The sequence below is a fragment of the Oryctolagus cuniculus genome, chromosome 13, assembly GCF_964237555.1.
Source record: "Oryctolagus cuniculus chromosome 13, mOryCun1.1, whole genome shotgun sequence".
Taxonomy (NCBI): domain Eukaryota; kingdom Metazoa; phylum Chordata; class Mammalia; order Lagomorpha; family Leporidae; genus Oryctolagus; species Oryctolagus cuniculus.
This window is the reverse complement of record NC_091444.1, coordinates 48,474,095-48,480,806: the sequence shown is the minus strand read 5'-3', so window position 1 is coordinate 48,480,806 and position 6,712 is coordinate 48,474,095. Positions and strand designations below refer to the sequence as shown.

Genomic DNA, 6,712 nt, shown 5'->3' with positions numbered 1-6,712 from the left:
TATTAAGGCTGACAAGAAGTAATGACAAAGATTTAAATGACAACAATACTGTTCTTTTATTCCTGCAAGTGAGAGTTTTGCAAAAAAAAAAAAAAAGCTATGTTGAAGTGAAATATTCAAATTCCATTCAGTATTTTTAATATTGATGTTCTTTGCAAGGGTTGTCACACTGAAAGATGGAAAAGGGCAAAGCTAATGAACTGGGGAAATGCCATTTCTTTTATTTAAAAGTTCTTCAAGGCCGAATTTTAAAACAGACAGTAGTATTCATAGAGACAAACTTTTGGCATACAAAGAGTTAATATTCCTTTCTGAATTCGTTTTTCTCATCGACTTTTTCTCATTCTCTTTTAGAAGTTAAAATGTTAGTATAATGACAAGTGAGGAAAAGAGATTAGACCTAAAGATATTGACATGAATAGAAGTGTTTCTAATATTATTTTAGGCAGGACAGTAAATCTTCAATGCTTCAGAGGCATAAGATAAGACAGTTGCAGTCTGTTCTAACTGAATAGTCAGGAGAATAATAGCAGAGGGAGGGACATCCATTTTGGTGTTGGAAGAAGAAAAGCCAGTGCTGGTAGTTTTAGCTTAGGTCAACAGGTGCACAAGATGGGAATAGGAGGGTGGCATCAAAGAATGAGATCAGGCTCACCACATGCTTCGCAAAGCGTTTCCTAGGTGGTTGTTTCGAGTCCAGAATTTTCAAGTGCACTTCTCAAAGTTTGTTGAAAGCGGAGCGGGACAGCTCAGTGTGGATTCACAGCTGTTGAACATCTCAAGCTTTCAAGGAACTCAGCTGCTAATTGGTTCCAAAGCCAATTTAAGTTGTCACCACGCAACAGGGGCTCAGAATGCTGGTGGGACTGCAGCATGGCGAGCACTCCTCCCATGACTCAGGATACGGATTCTTTCCCAAGGGATTCTGCACAGAGCAATGCAGTGACTGTTAAAAATTTAATGCTCAGGTTCTCAATTGTTTGAGGAGGGCAGAGGAAAAAAAAAGGTTGTTCAGAATACTGGAGAGCAGAAGGCATCAGGACAGCGTTTGCACAAAGGGAGAGATTTTCTTATATTTATTAGCGAAGTAATGTTTGGTAACACTGCTCTGAAATTTTTCAGGAGTTAGTAAAAAACCAAACTTTTCCCTTTTTTAGCTTCTTTTTCCTTAAATTGGATTATAACTATTCTGTGAGACGTGTGTGTTTTAAGAGGTATGGCTTAAACCATACCTCTCGAATGGGCTCATTCCAGGGAGAATACAGAACAGACTTAACAACAAACCACGTTTGCTCAGGGCACAGCGACAAAGGCAAGTTAAGGTTGGGATCTTCTGTATTTTCAGCTACAAAACGTGAGTGTGACCCTGTGTACTTCAGAGTGGTGCCAAACAAATCGGGATGTGTGTGTGTTTTCAATCACACTCGAGTAGAAAAATAAAGAAGACTAAAACCACGCTTATGATTTTGAAATGCGGCACCAGCAGCCCACCAAGACGAGAGAGCAAAGCCATGGGACAGAGAGTTTGATACAAAAGGAAGCCTTCTCAGCTTACACGACTTTAAAAAAAAGTTTATTTCCTTATAAAAGGAAAGGAGTCAGAAATATCCTCCCGAGACGGAACCTTCCAAACGGGAACGGGGAGAAAAAGCAGCAGCGTTTTAATACAGTTGCGATCCGCCCTTTTGCTCGATATTTTCGTATCTTGTTCCAGTTTGTTTAAAAGTATGAAAAACGGAATTCAGCGGGTTCAAGCTGTTCGTTCTGGTTCCAATCACAGAAATCATGAGATGAAAGAAAGTGCGAGCAAGCTTGCACAGCCTTTATTATTCTTCATAAAAGCTATGGCTAAGAGGGCTGCTGGCACCAGAGTCTCTGTGGCGCAATCGGTTAGCGCGTTCGGCTGTTAACCGAAAGGTTGGTGGTTCGAGCCCACCCAGGGACGCCTCTCTCTTTTACGCGCGGTAGTTTTGCTCAGATCTGGAGTTCAGGCTTTCTGGCTACGCTGGCTTGAACTTCCAGGAACTGGAGCAAAGCGCGGACTCTTCATGACCCCCTGGCGGGCGGCTCTTCGGCTTCCGGGAGTGCTGGGTGCCCCTCCTCTCTGCCCCGGGAGCGCCGCGGGCTGCGGGGCGAGCAGGGCCAGGCGGGGCGGCAGCGCGCGCCCCGGAACCTCCCCCCCCCCCCGCCCCCGGCGGCGTCCGCCCTCGCTCGGGACACCTTGAGGGTCACGGGCGCGCCGAGAGCCTGTGTTTGGGCAGTGCTGAGTTCCAGCTGCAAACTGACGTGCACGTCTCGGCTTTTGTTGGAGTGTGGCCCGCTTTGTTCCTCGGCGTGCACGTCCTAGGGCACTGCGTCCACGCCTTGCACGTGAGTTGTGGGCTGTGTCAGTGAATTCAGAACTGACTTTTGTCAGGATGAAGCCTGTGTGTGGACACTATTGGGAGAGTATTTGTTAGATTTTACTTTTTCTACTGGAAGTGCTAGCGTTTTGTAGAGAATGGAATAAATCTGCCGGCTCTTGCCTTGACTCCGAAAGAAGGGAGATCTATTTAAAATGCATGATTGTGGTTAAACTTGAAAAAAAAAAAAGTGATACTCTGAAGAAGTAATCCGAGTTTCATCGTAATGGTTATCGTGTTGGGGGGGCATAGGTTACAGAAATTCCAACGTCCCCCGGTTCACATATGGATTGTAGCTGACCTTCTTATGTTGCTATAACTGAATAACGCAGGCTGGGCGATTTATACCGAGTAGGAGTTTGTTCAGCTCACAGCTGTGAGGCCCGAGAAGATCAAGCCTGGGCAGGTCAGGATGCGAGGGTTTCCTCTGGTGAGCTCCTTGCCCGTGGGCTCTGCAGAGGCCCAAGGCGTCGCAAGCCATCAGTGGTAACTCTGAGCAAGCTTGCTGGCTCTGGCGGGAGTCCTGCCTCATGGCCTCCTGTAACCCTAACACCCCCCAGGCCCCAATTCCAAATACCATGGATAGTTAGACTGTGGGGGTTTTCCCACTGCCTGCACCGGGGGTGGGGGGGGGGGTGACACACCCCAGCTGTAGAGTTAATGAAAGCTAACAGCTACCCAGCGCTTATACTTGTCAGGCACCTTTGCACTTTTAAGGATTAACCTGTGCATCCTCATGATCCTATTTTGCCACCACACAGGTGAGGCAGCTGAAGCCCTGTGCATCTGCGTGTCTGCCTAAACTCTGATTAGATGAGAACGTAGGGGGTTGGCCAGACCCAAAGCCCTCGCTCTTCACTGCTCTATTGCCTACCGACAAATTGCCTAGGATGGAGCTGCTTGATTAGTTAGTTATTTAAACCCAAAAGTGACTTTTTAAATGAAGCTTCATTAATGTTTTGCTCCATATCTCATGACAGAGGTAAAAAAATAAAGCAACACTGACCATGCATGAGATGGAAGGGGTGCTACTGTAAGATTGCCTGTTCATTGTGCAGTTTGCATTCCTTCAAATGAGAACTGTGGGAACACGAACTGTAATTTTAGGCAGCATTTGATTCAAGTACGTAGAGAAGGCGAGATTAGAGAGACAGGTAGGAACAGCCCAGGAATCTATGTGCAGAAGAACAGAGTCGGAAAATAGGGAATGGTCCACACTCTAGGGATTCTTTGACCCCAGGCTGATGTTGGGAGTTGGGGCACCCGTGTAATCTCCTGTTTCAGGACACCATTGTGAGTTAGCACAAGGACTTGCCCTTGACGGGAGCCTCGGCGGCAGTTTTAAATTTGATCCTAAATTTCTAAGTATATTCTACCTTACCCTATTTGGGGGCGTAATGGGATTTAGGGGCCAGATAATAAAGAGGGGGGATTAAATGAGAATGGAGGTGGGGCCTGGAGTATAAAACTGTCCTCTAATGTGAGTAGTTGATCTTACAACAAATAGCACATTTCCTCGTATGTGCCAATGCATATAAATAAGATAGGTGTGGGGAACATTTTGGAAAAGCCACTTAAATATTTACAGATGCCTTGGCTTTGTAAAATTTTCATCTACATTGGTCATAGATTTTGCAATAAATACTACTTCAGGGGAGTTTAATTTTGAACTCAGTATTTTGGACCTATAATACCAACGAAGCCCACATTGAGTTCATTTAGAGCATTAATTAAAGGCTGATTAGCATTGAAAAGGCTACGTTGAGGCCGGTGCCATGGCTCAATAGGCTAATCCTCCACCTTGTGGCACCGGCACACCGGGTTCTAGTCCTGGTCGGTCAGGGCGCTGGATTCAGTCCCGGTTGCCCCTCTTCCAGTCCAGCCCTCTGCTATTGCCCAGGAGTGCAGTGGAGGATGGCCCAAGTGCTTGGGCCCTGCACCCCATGGGAGACCAGGAGAAGCACCTGGCTCCTGGCTTTGGATCATCGCAGTGCGCCGGCCACAGTGTGCCGGCGGTGGTGGCCATTGGAGGGTGAACCAACAGCAAAAGGAAGACCTTTCTCTCTGTCTCTCTCTCACTGTCCATTCTGCCTGTCAAAAAAATAATAAAAAAAATTGAAAAAAAGGCTATGTTGAGTATTTCGGTGTGTAAATAGTTCTTACTGTCAAAAGTACATATATAAAATTAGAAGAAAACACAGTGAAGTAATGTAATAAAGGATGAATCAATTGGTACAGGTTACCAACTCATTAGAGAATGTAATATTCATATGATCCAGAGAGACAAAATAGGTCATCAATTGATAAAAACAACAGGACTGTCAGAACATCTGTTATGGGTCTTTTTTTATTGCAAGGATTTCTTTAGCCCATAGTGGAGACTGAGAGGAAGCACATGGGTAATATGTGTCTGTTTTCATTTCTTTTATTTTCTTTGAGTTTTAAAATGAGTTTATTAAAGAATAGTCTTACAAAGGCAGCAATTTTTGATCTGTCATTTTAAAAAGTTATGTTTTGTTACACTGTATAACAAGGGTACTGTAAGAGGTGACCAAGTTACAGACTTTTCCTGCTGGGATTCTGGTAGTATAGCACAGTGTAGTCATTTCTGCAATGCTATAGTAAATATGTTTTTCTCCAAAAAGTGATGAATAATAATAGAAGATGGTACAAAAAGGCATTTTTTCTTTTCCTTTTGTGGTATTGGAGCTCGTATTTTTACCATTCTGGGCTACAATTTTCACTTTTTACCTACTTTGATAAGTTCTGTCACCTCTCTGAATTCAACATCATCCAGTACAAAAGTCCGCACAGTATCATGGACTCTGTATGTAGAGAGTCCCCGAGACTGACTGTCCCCGCCCCTCAGTCCAATGCTGGATTGACAGGCTTATCCAACTGAAGCAGGACCGGAAGGGTGAGTGGGGGTGATCTGCCGAGGCTGTCTGAGCTCCTCCAGGTTCCTGAAGCCACCAAAGGGGTGCTTCTGTGTAACCGATGCCAGGGCTTCAGAGAAGACACGCCTCTTCTCCCTCAGGATCACACTGATGTCCTGTAGAGAAGGCGCTGTCCATCATGGTGTGGACAGAAGCAGCGAGGCAAGCAGGCTGGGAGGAGTCCCTACCTCCTTGACCACCTCTTTGGCCACCTGTTTCCATTTCTAACACCTGTATCTGAAGTCTCATGATACAAGGTGTAGGAGGGAAAGTCCCAGAGAAACACAGCTGTCCTGTTTCTGCATGCAAAATACATGATAGTGAATCACACTAATGTGAACACTTATTTCTCTGAACTTGGTCGACACGAGGCCTAAAGATGATCAACCAGGTCAATGGCTGTGAACTATCAATAGCCAACCCTCCCAGTGACAGCAGAAACAAGTGCCTTGGTCCTGCGGGTGCCCTGATCAGACTCCCTTCACCTAATTTAAAAGCCCATCCCATCTAGAAACAACTCCACAGTTCTGGATGGTCTCTTTTTCTGGAGAAATTCACAAGAGGAAGTTTAGTAGGATGAGCTGGCCATTGTAGCTGTGCTTGAAGCTACAACTGGTGCTCATTGCCTCTGTCCAGAGCTACCCTAGCACTTCTGGATGGGTGGTTTGTCTGATGGTGTGGTCCTGACCTGCAGCCGTGAGGACTCTGAATCTACACTCATTAAGCCTTCATGGACCATTAGTTCTGTCTTTTTCTGCCACCAAAATTAGACAGGAGTGTCCCAAAAGACACCACAGTGGGTCACCTGGCTGCCACTGTATTCCTCCCCATCCTTTCTGTGTGATAGCATTCCTTCTTCCTTCTAATGGTCATGGTCAAGTATTCTTGCTGATTCCTTTGTTGATTCCTTTCCTTGCCTGCTGGTCTTTGGGCATAAGGAGCTGGAGGTGACCTGAAGGGAATCAAGCTTGTGTTTAATGAGAATCTTGCTATGTCCCTTGGTGGGGGCGTTCTGCTTAGAGTTGCAACTACAGGGAGCACTGTTTCCTACTGGAAATGATGGCAAGCTGTTCACTTCTACTTTCAAGTCTTGGTTCTCAGGCCTCTGTGCTCTGTGTACTAGGGACTCAGTACCACAGAATGGCCATTGGTTTAAGGTGTAGACCACATCCTCCGGCGTGAATGCCCAGGGTATTATCTCTAAGCTGGCTTTGGCTTCAGCTCAGTTATGTCTTTAAGAGGTTATTCCAGTGTTCTTCCAGACCAGCGGCTTCTGCGTGCAGCAGTGAGTGAAAGGTTAAGTTGATCCTCTGGTTGTTTGCCCACTGCTCCACCTTTTCCAGGGAAAAATGGACTCAGAGCAATGTTGCCTGG

The 6,712-nt window shown here is 45.7% G+C and overlaps 1 long non-coding RNA gene and 1 other non-coding gene across 2 annotated transcripts in view; both read left to right on the top strand.

Annotated features, from left to right (window-relative positions):
• The first annotated feature begins 1,871 nt into the window (after nucleotides 1-1,871).
• Nucleotides 1,872-1,945, top strand: TRNAN-GUU (transfer RNA asparagine (anticodon GUU)). The gene has a single exon. It is a non-coding gene; the product is annotated as a tRNA-Asn (tRNA).
• Nucleotides 1,882-6,712, top strand: part of LOC127483559 (uncharacterized) — a 28,239-nt gene continuing 23,408 nt past the window's right edge. The window contains exon 1 of the long non-coding RNA XR_007909951.2: nucleotides 1,882-2,370. This is a non-coding gene — a long non-coding RNA (uncharacterized lncRNA). The remainder of the gene's footprint in view (nucleotides 2,371-6,712) is intronic.